At 42.7% G+C, this 17,534-nt stretch overlaps 1 protein-coding gene and 1 long non-coding RNA gene across 2 annotated transcripts in view; one reads left to right on the top strand and one right to left on the bottom strand.

The window, feature by feature from the left end:
- LOC110400865 (transmembrane protease serine 7-like) overlaps window positions 1-1,820 on the top strand; it is a 34,490-nt gene extending 32,670 nt beyond the window's left edge. Inside the window, exons 23-24 of the mRNA XM_021401195.1 lie at window positions 381-580; window positions 1,700-1,820. The gene's annotated coding sequence lies outside the window, so the exon portion shown is untranslated. The remainder of the gene's footprint in view (window positions 1-380; window positions 581-1,699) is intronic.
- LOC110400874 lies at window positions 4,660-14,276 on the bottom strand. The gene is made up of 4 exons (XR_002440112.1): window positions 13,808-14,276; window positions 9,540-9,589; window positions 8,234-8,268; window positions 4,660-5,219 (listed from the first exon to the last, which is right to left on the bottom strand). It is a non-coding gene; the product is annotated as an uncharacterized LOC110400874 (long non-coding RNA).

Consider the following 17,534-nt stretch of genomic DNA (forward strand, 5'->3'; position numbering starts at 1 on the left):
CAAATTTTTCTGCAGGTTCTCAGCTAAGTTACGTGCCACATGTTGCAGCAACTCTTCCCTTATCATTATGTATTTGTTGGGCACAAATGCTGAAAGCCTCACTCTCACATGTATAATTGCCCTTCGTGCATTGGAAAATGTGCCTCAAGTATGTGCCCAGTTTCTGTTAATGTCAAGAACTGCTTGGAGAAGAGAGGGAAAAAAAGAAACGGGAAGCTTTGGTGGCAGGTTTTATTTCTATTTTTTTTTTAAGATGCTTTTATTTAGAAAAAAGTTTAAAGAAGAAATCTGTGCCAACTTTGTGAGAAGTCAGCCTCCTCAAGGAAGAAAGGATTCACTGGTGACTCACAGGCATTCATACCTGGCTTTCTATTTTTCAGTAATGAAAGCTCCACTGTATTTTACCAACTAGAGTTCTTTGTACCACCATCAACAGAGGGGTTTATGGAGAATGTAATGAACCCAGACTTTATAAGGAATGTTCTACTTCAAAATATTTATGATGAAGAAGATACTTCTAATCCCGGGCCATCTGAATGTAACAGGTTAAAGCTCGACCCAGCTTCTCTCACATCAACATGTAAGTACTGTACTTTAGAGGAACTGTTTACAAAGAGCACAATTATTTACTTAAAAGGAGGGACATCTTTCTGGAAAGATGTTGAGATTTATTAGTTTGTGTTTTGCACAACTTTGTTAAGGTAATAGTAAAACACTCAGTTTACAAGAAAGTCTTGTTATACTTAGCTTATAAACTTATTTGGTCCCGTAGTGAGAAATTGAGTAGTGATGAGGATGCTTAGCTACAGAATCCAATCAAATTTTTCTGATCTCCTCTTGCATTTAATGCATGCAGTTAAAAAAAAAATCTCATGTATGTGTGTACCATAACGGGGCAAAATAACTCGAATTGGTTTTCCTCATTTTGAATTTGTATTTAAATATTTATAAAACAAATTTAAATCCAATCTGGGAGTGAACTTCTGATGAGTTAACAGTCAACAATGAAAAAGCCAAAGTTTTGGGGGAAAATTTCTTATACACAAAGATATCGTTTAAATGAACTGAATGTTCCCACATAGGTAGTATAGGTGAATAGGTAGTGATTCCACTGTATTTAGGTTCGTCTTTATTGAAATAACAGTATAAAAGTCATATAAGCTTTGAAGTTTCACTGAAAACAATTCAGGGAGGTGTTGTGTTGTTTTTTTTCCCTCAATTTATTGAGACATAGCTAAGCACCTTCAGAATAATCCATGAAGTGATCATGGCACAAGGCCTCCTAGAGTTCAAGAAATGTTTGGACAATGCTCTCAGACATATAGTCTAATTTTTAGGTAGTCCTTGGGGGAGGGGGGAAAAGGGGGGTGGGCAGGCGTTGGATTCAGTGATCCTTGTGGGTATCTCCCAACTTGGAATATTCTATGATCCTGGGCCAACACATCTCAATACATGATATATAAGTAAGATTTGAGCTTAACTCATTCTTTACTCCCTTGGTAATCTCATGAAGGGACAGGAAATTAACAAGTCATAAGTTCTAATCCTCAATATTATTTTATTTCTTATATATTGGTAGCATTTAAAGGAAAAAAAAGCTTACAAAAACACACTGTAACAATACAAAAGGGGCAGGAAAGAATACTCTGACATATCTAACTACAATTTAATGTTAATAATGTGCTGTTCTTACTTCCAGGAAAATAATGGACAGACTCCTCATCTTCCTTACCTCCTAGAAGAGGTGGTCTTCTACTGTCTATTAGTAATCTCAGGTTAGGGAGTCATTCAGCAGGTGGAAACACTGCTAAAGATTTTACTCTTTAAATGAAAATGACATTGATATGAGAGTGTTTTACTCCTAGAACATTGCTACCTCCTTTATTTTTGTATGGATTTGTCAGTAAATCTTCAATCTTGTGGAAGTAACGTATCTTGCTTGAATAGGGCTCTGTTGGCTTCCAAACCTCTAATTTTTCTTGTTTGTTTGTTTGTTTGTTTTTATGAATACGGATTCCTTGAGCAATCTTTTAAGGCAAATGACACCTTTCTTCTGCTCTTGGCTTATACAAAATTATCTGTACAACCTCATCCTTAAAGCTTATGTCCACCCATGCTCATGTCTTTTCCTTTTCTTCTCTGCCAGCTTCATCTGCCATATCTCCCCAGTGTTCTTTCCTCTCAAAACAATCTAAAGCTTAAAATATCCTTTCTATTTTCTTTAATTACATGCAAAACTTTTGCACTTCCTTCTCAGCTGAGTTAGTACTCTCATCATCCCCTTGTTCATCCTATAGTCTTCCTGGGGAAGGTGGCGTCTGCTCTGTTTTTCTCTTCTGTAATGTGAAATAGAAATGAAGACAGAAGAAGCATTGGGAAGACTCTAATGCATCTGAATGCTGCAGCAATCTTTCAAGGGTCAAATTAGCTGTGTATATTGGTAATTAGCTAGTAGTTCTTCTGAAAAGACATCCATTAGATTCACAACTCTAGATTCAAAGGAAAATTAGTCTGTGCCCTAGTTTTAACCCCTGCCCCGGCAGTGATGGGAAAAACTAACAAAGAAAAGAAAAAAACACAAGAAAACAGATGCAAAACGCTTACCTTAACAAGACAGCAACAGTTGTTCTTGTTGACAAGAGATCATATGGGACAGACCAGTGCCAAGAGGAAGATGCTGAGGCAGATGACATAGGCCAGCATAGTGTGAAAGTTATAGCCAGTAACTGGCTATAACATGAAAGCTGGAAGTTAAGCATTAACTTCATGAAGAATGTGATAGGTTCACTACCATGTTAGTGAAGTATAACTTTTTGTCACTTACAAACATTTGTAGCCAGTATAAATGTTAGTATTGTTGGATAGAGAAATTTATTTTAAGAAAATTTTTGTATTGTGAAAAATACCTTATGGAAAATAGTTTTTCTATTGTTACTAGTTTATTTAAAGAGTAAACTGATAACTATACTGTGCATTAAATTATTTATTTTTACTCTAAAAGTGATCGTTTTCATTCTTTGGCAGCTCCTGACTTTCAGCATTTTGAGCTGAAAAATAGCAATGGGAATTCTGAATGCTGAGAGCAGTATGAAGGGTCTGTCTGACACAGCCATACACTCAGATGAACACTGTTGTTCAAATTTTATCTGAGCTTGTGGTTGGGGGATGGTCTAGAGCAAATTAGGATGTCACAAAGCTCTCCTTTGTGATTAATTCTGACCCCATCTTGATTTGTAAAGCGTAGCAGTGGCTATAAGTACCATAATTTCTCATTTGATGAAATGGTATGATTGTATATTTAGGGCTATTATTTCTATACATGTATCTAAAAACAACAGCAACAACAAAAACAGATTTACAAATGTTGTGCATTAATATCCTATGCAGCATACAATTAAAAGAGATACTCTTATATTGGGGGAAAGATAAAATTCATAGTTTGCATAGTTTATCCCAAAAGCAGCAGCCTATGGAAATAACAGCAGCAAGAAAATAGTTTGCCTTTGAGATATTACTTAAGGTGACTGAATGTGCCATCAAACACTTCTTTATCTTGATTCTGTTTCAAAGAACAAAAAAATATTCATCACTTCTTTATGTAGATACCTCCACGTGCATTAAGAGTTGATGGAGAGAAACAAGAAGCTGCGAAGCAGTCACTTTTTCCCTGCCATCCTTCTCTGCTCTCATACTTTTACCCAGGCAATTCACAGGGAAGAAGATGGTGAAGTTGTAGCAAGAAGACGTAATATTCAACAGAAAGCATCCAACTTTACAGCATGTTTCCAGACATTCTCTGAACTCTAATTGAAGGAGACGCCAAAAAAAGGCAAATAGACCTCTTAGAGGTCAACTGATAATACAAAAGAAAATAACCAGGTGAAATAATAAATACCTCATCCATTAGGGTCAGAATAGTGTGAAAACATATTTCATCAAGTTAGGTAATTTGGGTACAAAGAAAGATTTTATACCAGTACAGCACATCACTTTTTTTTCAAACTGTTTTAATACAAAAACAGAGGGGAAAAAAACACATGTAAGCAAGAATATTAGCACGTAATCACTTTATGAGCTCTGGTGAGCAGCTGAATAACCAGTTTCAGTCTGACATGCATGTCCAGAAATGCTCCTTGCTGCAGGTCGATGGGCTGTGGGGAGGCTGTGCTCTGGCACTGCAGGGAGCCAAACCTAAGAGTCCAGCAGGAGAGAGCTGGAAGCGCTGTGTGCCAAAGGCAGCACCTGGGAACCCCCCGCTGAGAGGTATGTAGTTGCTGCCTGTGCAACTTTGGGATCTTCAGTGGTTTCACGTTCTTATAGGTGGCAGTGGCTTGAAGTGCCTGGATTTATTTCTTGATTTATTGTGTGCAATTTGTTGCGTTCTTCATTCTATCCAATTTTGTTAAGACTTCACTCTGTGACAAGTACTATTGCATTAAGGGATGGCGAGGAGAACAACTTGAGAAATGATGTCTTTATCCAGGTTGTATCTTTGTGTGTATGCTGGTATATATCAAGCAGGCCAGAGAAACTCTGGAAGGGCAAATACACCTAGCATAAAGTTTATGTTTTTTCTTTAAAAAAAAAAAAAGGCAGCTATTATTATTATTATTGAATTTTTGAGATTTCTATCATTAATTCTACTATATCCCTTAAAAAAAAAAAAAGGCACTGTAAAAATCCTGAAAATCCGGAAAAGTCATGAAGTCTCAATTGCTTCTAGCAAAAAGTGCTCAGTTTGCTACAGAGAAGCATTGCTTTGCAATGGTAGCTACTGCTGATTCCTCTTCTTTTGACTGTTAAGTCCTGTATCCTGTCTATGCTTCTTTCCATGATCACTTTTTCAGATTCATCTCATTGGGACTGACTGGAAGACATAAACTTTATAGCATAAGAGAGATGCTCTCCAGCTTGTTTGAAGAGTCAGCACAACAGTTGGGATGATTAGGAAGGTTGAGTGCTGCTGGCTTAAATATTCAAGTAGCTCCCAGGAGTGCCATTGGAGCAGAAAGGCTCCCTTCCTAATGAATCAGGACATAATCATATGTATTCTGGTCTTCAGAGTAGGTGGTACGTTGCTTGCTGTCAGGCACTTTGACAGTTGCGTATTCTGTCTGAGTTTTGGTGTTAGTTGCACAGAGTTCAAGTTTGACATTGTGGCTGACAGTAGAATACCACATTCCGCTGGTATTCATAGAGCCTTTTTTGTCACAGCGTTCCTGAGAGCAGGGAGAGGGAAAGAGAGATGAATCAGCATCAGCATGGTTATACCCTCCTGCTGAAGAACCTTGCAGTAATTCTGCAGCGGTGTTAACCACATATGGAGTACTGAGAAGGGTTTGCAGACCTGCAGTCATTTCTTTTGTATGGACCACAGCTGCACACCGGGAGCACCCAGCAATGTGTAATTGCGCTGTGCGGCTGGATGGTGATGGCCTGACCTGTTCTCAGGTTGATACTGCCTGCTGGTGGGTTACGTGACAAAACCTTCATCACACCATGCACATGGGAGCATAGCAGCACATTTAGGGGGGAGTTCAAATCATCCTCTGCCCTGGCTGCACCCAGAGACTATGGGTTAGCTGGCCTGTGTGCTTGGCTGCTGGTGCCTGGAGAGATCCAAGCGCCAGCCACCAGCACGAGCCGGGCTCAGGGGCAGCACCTGGAGTGAGTGCAGGCGTGTGGCTCCTGGAAGGTGTTGCAGGGGGTGTAAGGATGGCTGCCCTCTGCCGGCTGGCCCTCGTCTATCCTTGGAACCAGAGAGAGGAGAAGGAAGAACCATTCATTAATGAATGAGAAGGTAAGACTGCGTGAGTAGTTGCCTTCCCAAACCTGCCAAAACTTGCCTGTCCTTTTGTCTCCTGAGCATGTCTGCTAATGTGTTTCGGGTGACTGCTCATCTAGGTAGGCAGAAGGATGACTCATTAAATCTAAAGAATGCTGTGGAGTCAGAAGATAAAAATTTACTTGCCCTGATGCTTGATTTGAATTCACAGAGTAACAAAGCTATCAAGTAAATAAAGTTTTTCTGGTTACATCCGCTACTGTCTGGTGCAGTAGCAGTATGTTTAAGTGGATTTTGCTGAGATCATGTGGCAGAACTAACTTTTGTGTTCTGTAAATGGAACAAAGGTCTCTGCTGCATGAGTTATTAAACTCAAGGTGTTATCTTTTATTTTTCAAATCTAGGCATGAGAAATTGTCATTAGAACATAATTCCTGAGGAATCTGTCAGATATTCTCAGTTGTACCAGTCATCTTGTCTATCTGGGTTCTGCTTGGTGCTGAAGTTCTCCCAACCTGAGGGAAACAGCACTTTGAAAATAATTCCTGAGTTTTGAACTGAGGATTTGTACAATTTTTTTCAGATTTAGAAATTACAAAAGTTTTAAAGAGTGGAGTGATCAGAGAGGACATGCTTACAAAAAGGAATTCCCTATCTTTCTACAAAGGCCAGGCTCTCACCTTCCCTAGCCACTATTACAAAGAACTGGAAGGGCAGCAGCATTTCTCATAATGTACATGAAAATAAGAACAGTTAGGCTCTTTATTTTCATAACTAACTGTCTCTAAATCCAAGTGAAGTCTGGAGTGGTTTTTGTTCTTTCCAACACACAGGTCTACCCAAAGCTTAATTGTAGCCGCACATTCCAGAGTGCTTGCAACCTACAAGTTTTGCAAAGCTGTTGTCATCGACTTTCTTCTATCAGTGGAGAGAACTAAGTGCGGAGGTGGGGTGATTTGTCCCACACACAGCGCACGAGAGAGTGTGATGACTCCTGGCACTTTGGTTGAGTCTTTCATTTGCCGTAGACCGAGTTTAACACTTGAAAGGAACGATCCCTGTATTGTAGTAAAGACTCTCCCAAGACTGTGTTCAAACCTTGTTCTGTGGATCATACTTCGGACCAAAAAGTCTTAAAACTAGACAGCCACTTGGCAGGTTCCCCATTAGAGTTCCACCCGCTCCTCTTTTCTTCCCCCTTATCTCACCCCACGCTCACACAAACAATGAGCTCATTTAATCACACCCTTTTCTGTCATCTCACCAACCTTCTTAAAATTTTCTGTTAAACACCCACATATCTACAGGCAACTTTTGTTTTGCTGCTTTAAAAAAAATAAATAGAGAGGGCTGAGAAATGGCAGCACCTTTTTCTGTTCTCCACAGGGTTTCTGGTGATTGTTTATGATTGGTGATTTAAAAGACAGCTTCCATTACCCTCTGTTAAATTAACTTTTCAAAGCAGAGGTAGCAGACCACAGGTACTCAGCTGCTGTGCTCCAAAAGAATCATAGAATCCTTTGAGTTGGAAGGGACCCTTAAAGGCCATCTAGTCCAACTCCCCTGCAATGAATAGGGACACTTACAGCTTGATCTGGTTGCTCTGAGTCCCATCCAGCCTGACCTTGAATGCCTTCTGTGACCAGGCAGCCACCACCTCTCTGGATAACCTGTTCCAGTGCCTCACCAAAAAAAATCTCAGTGAATGAACACAATGCGCCAGTTGGATGCCTCAGGCAGAAAGGGTCTGCTCTCCCTCCCCTTCCCTTGGGGGAGATGAGTGTGGGCACGTAAGCAGGCACTCACCAATGGGTGGTTACCTCTTCAGCTACCTCAGAGTGCCTTACAAGAGCTCCTGGACCTGACCCCAGAACAGGGAAGCAAGGTGGACTGGGTAGCATGGCATCATGCCATCCTCCTATGTGCCCTCTTATGCAGCACAGACATTTGATCTCTTGTGATTTGTAAGAATCCAAATGTTTAACTTGACAGTGCATGCTTTGAGGCTTTTTTCCTCCTTCTAGAGGCAGGAAGGAATTGGCATCAGAAATCGTATTCTGTTCCAGAAGAGATTCTGTCATTCATCAATATTTTTTACAGTGGGAAGATTAACCAAAACCTTTTAACCTTCCAAGTATTAATCTCTTTTATGCTTTCAACTGGAGACTTCTATTGCTAAAGCGAGTTGGAAACAATCCAGATAAATGGCTTTTTATTAAAAGGTGTCATGCTGAAACTGAAACTTTTTTTGCAGAAAGCATGCCAATTTTGATGAAGCTGCAGGCAGGAGAGGTTACGCTGGCTAGCAGGCAGCCGAGGAGAGAAGGCTACGATGGGGAGGAGAGGGCAATGTCCCACAGAAGTTAACAAGGGAAGGTGATGCACATCTTTTGTTCAGACAGGAGGATACCTTGGGTGAGCAGCGAAAGCACACGCTTGAATCATTACCTGGGCAGGGCTCGGCGGGCAACTCTCAGTCTGTGCTGGGAAGAGAGGAAGCAAACAGGTGACTGCCAGTCCTTGTACAGCTATAGGGTGCAACCGTGAACCAGTGGGACATGGGTTGTGGGAAGGGACAACCCCTGGGGTTCTCTCTGGGGGCAAGAGAAATCTGGTGGATGGTAAAGATTAACTTTTTCTTTGGTTTAGCACACACTTACACCTTGACGTGTTACTCATTGACCACAATGAAACCTTGATAAATAACCTCATTGGTCCAGAAGTCTGGGCTTATCTAGTAGTTTATCTCTCTGTCCCGTGACCATCTAAATGGCATAGAGCTCTTTGCCTTGTCCTTTCTCACAGCTTTATTTTTAGCTGCCTATTGGGTCTTGCTAGGAAGTTGGTTGAGCTGTTGGTTGCTCCTACAGCATTTCAGAGCTGAACTTTCACTTCTGCCTAAGATAGCAGAGCTTGAAGTGTGCCTGCTTTGCAACCTGGCTGAAGGAAAGGCATCAGCCTCTCAGCATTGTATTAAAGCTGCCATCCAGAGATCTGGCAGCGGTTTCAAATACCATGGTGCTGCCTTGAGGCTGCCATGAGATTGCCAACATACACAAACATACACCAACAAGAAGCTGCTCCTCCTTGAGCAAGTACTCAACTCACGAAAGCAGTGCTACATATTAAACCACCACTGCATGAACTGCTTTACCCAGTGACAGAAAACGTAACTGTCTGAACTGAAACCAAGATCTCATGGTTTATGTGAATGCATGTGATCCAGCTACTACATGGGTCTTCCCTGTTTACATATTTAATGTGCCCAAACTATTTTATTAGCAGAACACCTGATAGAGTCCACAGGTTTCCTCTTCATTTTTAATCTTTTAGCCATTAAATACTAAAGCACATGAAGGTGCTCTGCTAGATACATGTTTAGATGTAAAGTCTGAAGACACTTATAGCCCAAACTGAAAAACATCTATTTAGAATCACAGAATCATGGAATATCCCAAGCTGGAAAAGACCCATAAGGATCACTGAGTCCAGCTCTTGGCTCCACACGGGACCACCCAAAATCCAAACCCTACGTCTGTGAGCATTGTCCAGGCATTTCCTGAGGTCTGGCAAGCTCAGTGCCATGACCACTTCCTTTGGGAGGGTGTATTTGGGCCTGTGTTACCAGGAAAAAAATCCTAAGGCAGCGCAGTAGCACTGGACCACCCCATGGCAGGGGCTGTGGTGCTTCAGGGCAGTTGAGGGCACCCCATGCCCCCTCTCCCCGGAGTGTTGGAGGAGCACCTTTACTTACTTTCCTTGTTGGCGTATCTCTTCCTCCGTACAGGAATGCTCATCCTCCACCTGGAATGCAGGGACAAAGCAGGGGGTCAGCTCAGGTGGTGGTCAGACCTCACACTCCCCTGCCAACCCCCAGGGGCTTGTGATTACCTGAGCAGCTCCCTCCTGCTTTGAGACCTGTCCCTTTACATGCCATTTTGGCCTGCTCAGCCTCTCCTCAGTACTCTCAGGGAGGCAGCATGCAATGGGCATTGGGCACTGCAGGATCAATCAGCTTTTCTGGTTTTGTCTGTGTTAAACAACTCTGTACAGGTGAGTGAGCAGGAAATACATGGAGGAGAGATGGAAGACCCAGCCCCGTGTCCCTGTGCATTATTCACATCAATCTGCCCTTTGGTGTGTCTCAGTGACAATCAGGAGGAATGGGAAGGAGGTGACTATGCAGCACAGCTACAAGCACAGGGGTGATGGTGAGGGTGGGCAGGCCTGCTCCCAAGAGACCCAAGCCCTGGCCACTGAGGTACTGTTCACTGTTCAAGCAGAAGGTGATACAGTTTAAGTACTGAAATTATCGGGCACATTTAGTCCTTCAAGTTATACCTGTATTGCTGTTACCAAGTTTTTTGGGGAGTAACAGCTAGGTTCAATGGAGCGGATACTGTTGCTTATATTTTACAACTCTATGCTTGTAAAATTCCTCTAAGGTAACTTACAAGCATTTTACAATGTGGTGTTGGTATCTAAGTGGTAAGTTTGCATATATACTAAAACCGTACTCAGGGAATATAAAGCTGCTAAATCACTTTAAGATAGGAAATGCTCTTGAGCAAATGGCTTGCTTGTTCATCTGAGTTATGAGTCTCTTTTTAATTGCATATTTGCATTCCCAGGACCTGAGGTAAATAGGTGATGCCGCCATTCTTGCTGCTATAGATACTTTCTTACTAAATAGATGTTCCTAGGTCTTACTTGTTTCCTATGTCACCTAAATTCGGGAACTAACATGAAATGATTTCTTTTTGCACATGCCTATGGTTTTCTTATCAGAGCAGCAGAAAGTTTCCAAATATTAGTGAATATAAATTCCCAACTTACCATTCAGAGGGAGAATTTACTTCTCTTGTTGCAGTTGAGAATAAAGATAAAATTGATCTTGCCTCACTTTGGAGGTCTACCTCATTTTCTTTACATGTTTTATAACATGCACTGAGCATGAACTCCTCTAGTTTAGCTGGAGATGCCAGTGTGAGTGCTTCACACAATTTGCTCCTAGAAGTTCCATAAGAAACACCTTAAATAAAAATGTATATGTGTGTTGTGCATATTTGTAATATACATAATTCATATTGACTATATTGTAATGCGAGATATCATAAATTTGATAGCAGTATTTTTGTATTCTTATCTGTTCATTCATCTGTGTCTCATTTATATTCATTTGGCTTCTGATTTTTCCGTTGCTCACTCAGAACGGGAAGTGATACAGGCCATCAGAATTGTAGAGTCATAGAATTATTAAGGTTGGAAAAGACCACTAAGATCATCTAGTCCAACCACTGACCCAACACTACCATGCCCACTTGGATAGCTCTTTTCCTTGGATAAGGTTTGGATAAGGCTTGGACAGCTCTGTTCCTGGATGGCTGAAAGATAAATACCACATAGCAAACTAGGCCTTTGAACTACTGCACAACCCCTAGACAAAGTTGTCTTATTTAGTCAATAATGTGGACTCCTCTGGGAAAATATGTTGTGATCTGAGAATTTAGAATGTGTCTCAGCATTGGTGCTCACACAGCAGACATGCAGGCTCCACAACAGCACGTGTCTGGTTAGAGGACTAGAGCTGGACTTGTCTGTGGTTTGGAGGGGTTTGGGGAAGGGGGGTTGCTTGTTGGGTTTTTCAGTTAGCTTCTTTCTTTAGGCAATTATATTTATAGCTTTATCAACAAAAATTCTGGGAAATAGATCTGGCTATCAGTTTCAAAACAGAAGGAATGTGATAAAAAAAGAAACAAAACCAAAATTGTTCATCTTCAGCTTTGTAGTTTTGCTTTGCTCTGTGCAGAGAAGCTGTTTGAGATCTTCTACAGGCTTCAAGGCTGTCACAAAGGGGAAGTGGTCAGCACAAAAATAGCAGTGACACTAAAAACTGAGCTCTCCAAACAAATGGGATGAAGTGGCAGACTTGGGAATATGTATGCTGCCGGTAAGGTTACATACACATTTGTAAGAAAGGACGGCCAGTGTCATCTTCTTCCAGAAATACAATGCTCCTCTGGTCCTCTGATGTGGTGGGGCATTACTGCATGAGGCTTCAGGAGAGAGGACTTCACTGGGGAGCTGCTGCAGCTCTTCTCTCCATCTAACCTGCCCTCCCTCGACAGGGGGTTATGGTCTGGAAATAGTTTTGGTCCTACCTGGTTCCTGAAATTAACCATCTCTGGCATAAAACTGCCAGACTCTCAGAAAAACAAATACTGGAGCCCATCTGCTTTATTTCTTTTCCAGACCTGGTTAAAGCTACTCAGTGGAGATGCGGACAGCTGGGTGGTATGGCTGCACAAATCTCGTTCCTTAAGAACTTGAGCTGGTAACAGATAAGCTGTTAACAAGGAACTAAAGTCTTTGAGGAGGATTTTTGATGCCAAGTTACGTGCCTAAAACCTTACACAAGAAAACCAGGTACTTGGAGGGGCATTCATGCAGTGCTGTGGGTTTGGGTCCACAGGGGTACAAAACACTGTTGGGGACACAGGATCAGGATGGTCTGACTGCCAGCAGATGTGCACCAGCTCTGACATTTTTGGAGTTGGTGGGGCTGGACCTACACAGCACAGTGGAGCTGTACTAGGATGCTGAGTCACTGCATGGGAAGAAGAGTTTTCTGAATAAAAAAAACAACTTGCTCTTCTTTCTTCCCTCTGATTTCTGCAAGTCTGTGATTTTTCAGAAAGACATGGATTTATCAGCAATTAGGCGACAGTGACCAAGGAGTGACATGCCACACAGAGCTGAGGGCAGGATGATGTTGCTGACTGACCTGGTCAGGCACGACGTGGGCTGCCAATGTTTCCTGTCCCAAGAGGGTAGCTCATTAGTATTCTACCATGTACCTCTACTGGCAGCAGCTTGTTTTTGGAAAGGAGTCAGGAATGTTAAAAAGCAGCGGGAGTCCTGTCCATGTAAACACTTAAAGTCATGGAGATTCAGTAGGCTTGGGAGCCAAGACCATACAGGCACAGGTTAGGACCACCAGCTTCACATGGACTTTCTTGGCCTCAACTGAAACTGCTACTGAGATCAGGAGTTCAAGTTTTGGGGACTGTAGCTGTTTCCCCTGAAGACCATCTAAAATGGTTGTTCCCTATACCTCTGTCCATGTAGAGGTGAGGGATGCCCTTTCTTTGGAAATAAGCAGGACATTTAATTTTGGCAACAACAAGCCTCATCTGAGCTCCTTAAAGGCCAAGCAAGCTATCAGAGTACAGTGTTTTTTCAGTTGCATTTACAGGGAATGGTGTTACCAGAGAGCTCTGGTTGAACATCCTTTGGATGTGCAAAAGCACAGACTAAGAACAAGGGGAGTATTTAACAGCAGCAAGGCTGACACAGAAATACTTGGCAAAGCAATGGCAAGATGTTCTGGGTGGCTGGGTGGAAGAGTCCTCCAAGTGGTGTTGCCTGTCCCAGGAATCTCTTCCTATGTCTATGCATGTGGGGTAAGGCATCCTTGGAAATCCCAGGTTGCCCTAAGATAGTGTATGAGCCACCGCTTTCCCAGAGTAAATGTTTGTGTTAGTGAAAGCCACTGCTGCACATAAATACAGTATATTTATATATAGTATAAATGTAATCTATCTATACACAGTGTATGTAGAAGGTTGCCCTTATGAGATGTGGTTCAACAGATGAGAGATACCAAGGTCAACCTGTAAAAGCAGTTTTCCCCCCTAGAAGGCCAGGGCAGCTGACAAGGATGCTCTACTCCTTGTGTTTCTTGCTTGTAACATCTTTCCCTGCCTCAGTAGGATCTGAGTGCTGTGAACTTAGGGTTGAGTCACCTCCATGAAGGACAGTTCAAGGCAATACTCAAAACCATATTGTCCATCTTAATTTGCTTGCTAAATTATCCTTGTTTATTCAAGAAATTCCTTGTGGTGCCCTACCTAGTCCTTTAAGGTTTGGCTCATTGCAGGTATAATTTTCTCAAATTTTAGTGAAATCACTCTCTTAGACCTATTCTTTAAGTAATGAAACATAAAATGATATTGAACCTACCTTATTTTCGGTTGACAGTTTCCCATCCTTCCACTGGATTTCTGCACCCTTGGGTAGCCAATTTTAAGCGTGGTTTCCCTGCTGTCCAAATTTGCTGTACTGTATGTGTTACCAAATGAAACTCACTGATCAGAGAGGCTCCTTATCTCTTCCACCCAGATATTGTACACCAAATAAAACACTCAACCACAACCACTTAATGTGTGGAGGTGGGGAAAGTAGGAGGGGAGAATGAATGAGTGACGTGGCTTCCTGAGGCACCAAGGCTGGAGGGTGCTCCACTGGTGGCCTCCCCAAGGAGGGTGATGAGCTGTACTGTGGACTCCCTCTAGGATCCCTCATCTGAAATAGCAACAGAGTGTGCTATCAGCAAGAGGAAACCAGAGTGCCTGGCCATCTTGCTCTTCTGAGAAATGGTGTGACAAACCAAAAGTTAAAAAACAAGGTCTTCAGCCCCCTCAAAAAAACATCACTTTTGCTGCTGAATCCTCTTATGCCTTTTTCTTTTTTTTTATCCCTTTTTCTTCCTCCTGAGCTACAAGGAGAAGAAAAATAAAAGAACCAGAAATACAGTTTGCAAGGCTGATAGTTTAATAATCTTACAATTCATTCACTGTAGTTGTAACATATAATCTGAAGAAAATGCCTCTAAAACTAGAGGTGTCTGCAGCAATTTTGTCCGAAGCGCAGAGGTATTTGTTGGGGGTGGTTAACCAGACAGTTTCACAACGTCTGCTGTCCCCCAGTAACAGGTAGTTGTGTAGGCAAGTGTGCTTCATCGTGCAACCTTGCTCTGGTGCTTCTTTCCCAGGCGGTCCCACACCAGGTCTCAGCACCAGAGGCTGCAATGGGCAATCCTGTGTTGCACCTCTTGGCTCTCCAGTCGTGGCAGGACTGAGTCTGCCTTGAAAAGATATTACAGCCCAAATATATCCAAGTCAAACATGGCTGAATTTAAACTACCCTTGTGCCATCTGATCTCAAATTTGTGCCCAAATGTGACACACTGCCTCTATGCCTACTCAAATGGCCAGCACCTGGTCCTGCTGCATCCATTAGCTGCTGACTGTGGGTCCTTGCAGCAGCACTGGCTTGATTGTAAATCAGTTATTGGTTGTTGCCTCCACCCCAGCATGCTGCTGGGACCTAGAAGGGTTTGCTCTGTGCGTACTTTATTCATAGGTGGTCTGTGAAGCACTAGACCTGCGTGATTGCCTTTGGGAGGCTGTTTCCCAATAGTAGCAGCAGGTGCTACTTATGTTGTACTGGTGTTCTGACCTTCAAACCCACTGAAATTCAACAATGGGTGAAGCTGTTTCCCTCTGTTTTGCGCCACTCACAGGCAGCACCTTGAGGAGAGGCATTAAATCTGCTGACGAGTTAGGTGGCCCATTTGTTAACCTAGGCTTTCCTGTTTATAAAGAAAACAGCAATCATAGAATGGCTTGGGTTGGAAAGGATCCCAAGGATCATCAAGTTCCAACCCCCCTGCCACAGGCAGGGCCACCAACCTCCAGATCTGGTACTAGACCAGGTTGCCCAGGGCCCCATCCAACCTGGCCTTGAACACCTCTAGGGACGGAGCATCCACAGCCTCTCTGGGCAGCCTGTTCCAGCACCTCACCACTCTCTCTGTAAGAACTTCCCCCTGACATCCAATCTAAACCTTCCCTCCTTGAGCTTAAAACCATTCCCCCTTGTCCTATGACTGTCTACCCTTGTAAAAAGTTGATTCCCCTCCTTTTTACAATCCCCTTTTAAATACTGGAAGGCTGCAATGAGGTCTTCTCGCTGCCTTCTCTACTCCAGGCTGAACAAGCCCAGCTCCCTCGGCCTGCCTTCATAGGGGAGGCGTTCCACCCCTCTGATCATCTTTGTGGCCTCCTCTGGACCCTCTTGCAATGTTTTAGACTGACTGAGAGAGCAAAATCTACCATTGTGCATAAGGGATTCTGGTCAGTGGTGCTTTCCAGAAGTTCAAATCTCTGGTTTATGAATGAAATTAGTCACTTGAGCTGAGTGGAAATGCTGTCACTTAGTGACAATTTGCAAATAATTCCTGCACATGTTTTTTTTTTTTTTATTATTTCTTGGGAACTGGATAGACTGTTCTAGAGCAGCAGAAGGGAAGAGAGGAGTATGAATCATACTCTTTTTCAAGCAGTGATTGCGGAAACATCTTCTCCCTAATCATTTCCAAATTTTCACTGTTTTGGCAAATGCCTTAAGTCCAGGTGTTACATGCTGTTCTGAGAAATGAAGCTTCTGTGCAGCTGAAGTGGGAGAGCATGGGATTTTCCTGGAAAGCAGCTAAGCAGGCGAGAAAGGAGGGGGTCGGTAATGCACCTAAAGTTTGTACAAAGAATAGACTGGGAATCCAGAGAAGGGACACAAAGATTACTGGGGGCCTGGAGCATCTCTTGTATGAAGAAAGGCTGACAGACCCAGGACTGTTCAGCCTGGAGGAAACTGAGAGGGGATCTTATCAATGCTTATGAATAACTTAAGTGTGGGAGTCAAGTGGTTGGGGCCAGGCTCTTTTCAGTGGTGCCCAAAGACAGGGCAAGGGGTAATGGGCACAAACTGGAACATCGGAAGTTCCATCTGAACACAAGAAAGAACTTTTCTACTGTGAGGGTTGCGGAGCACTGGGACAAGTTGCCCAAAGAGGCTGTGTAGTCTCCTTCTCTGGAAATATTCAAAACCCATCTGGACGCTTTCCTGTGTGACCTGGTATAGGGAACTGCTTTAGTAGGAGTTTGAACTGGATGATCTCCAGAGGTCCATTCAACCCCTACAATTCTGTGATTCTGAGTAATGTCAAAATGAGTGCACTTAAAGATATAACTGATGTAAGTGATGGGGTTAGAGTGGAACCTCATGTTTCTGCCTGCCCTATGTTTAAAATCATGAATCAAACATTGATGTTTGCTGGCCCCTGCAGGAAGGCAGTCAGCCAGAGGTGCTGCAGCACTCAGGTATGCATCATGTGAGCTGGGATGGGGTCCTTGTGACCAGGAGCCCAGGGAGAGGATGGAAGGAGCAGCCAAGGCACACAGCTCTTTGTCACCGAGGAGGGGGTGCTGTGAATAATTTGAAGTCCATGCATTTTGCCACCTGTGATGGCCATCTCTGTCTTCTCTCAGGACACTGGTAAGACTGCAGGCTTGCTCTTTATTAGAAGATGTTTGCCCTTGCAGCACCCAAGTCTTCAAGGTGGTTTGGAAACACTTTAGGAAGAGTAGAATGTTTTTGACAGGAAATAAAATGGAATGTGGTTCTATTCCTGTGAATAGAAAGATACATAAACTGCGCCTGCCGTTCTTTCATGCAAAGTGCAGTTCCTTTTGTGATCACTAAGTGGTGAGGTTCAGCTGTGAAGACTTCATTATAAGGATCTGCAAGTTTTTCTGGAAGTTCTTCTGTCAATATTTTGTTTCAAAATCATAATAGAGCTAATACAAGTACAGCAGCAAAGCCTGGAGAGCATCTCCACACCCCTACTGAGATCACTCTCACCCTGCCAGGAGGCTTTGATGCAAAAGGATATAGTTCCAGTAAATCTTCAATGTTTTTGAGTTTTGAAGGTTCTGAGGGTGAGGATCAGAAATTAAGTATTTCCTTGTCAATCTGAGATGTCCATTTCAAAGCTGGCAGTTTACCCCTTTGACATGGCCCAAGGTCTTACTTCATAACCTATTGGAGCTATTTCCTGTACAATAGCTGT

This window comes from Numida meleagris, chromosome 1 (assembly GCF_002078875.1).
Source record: "Numida meleagris isolate 19003 breed g44 Domestic line chromosome 1, NumMel1.0, whole genome shotgun sequence".
Classification (NCBI taxonomy): domain Eukaryota; kingdom Metazoa; phylum Chordata; class Aves; order Galliformes; family Numididae; genus Numida; species Numida meleagris.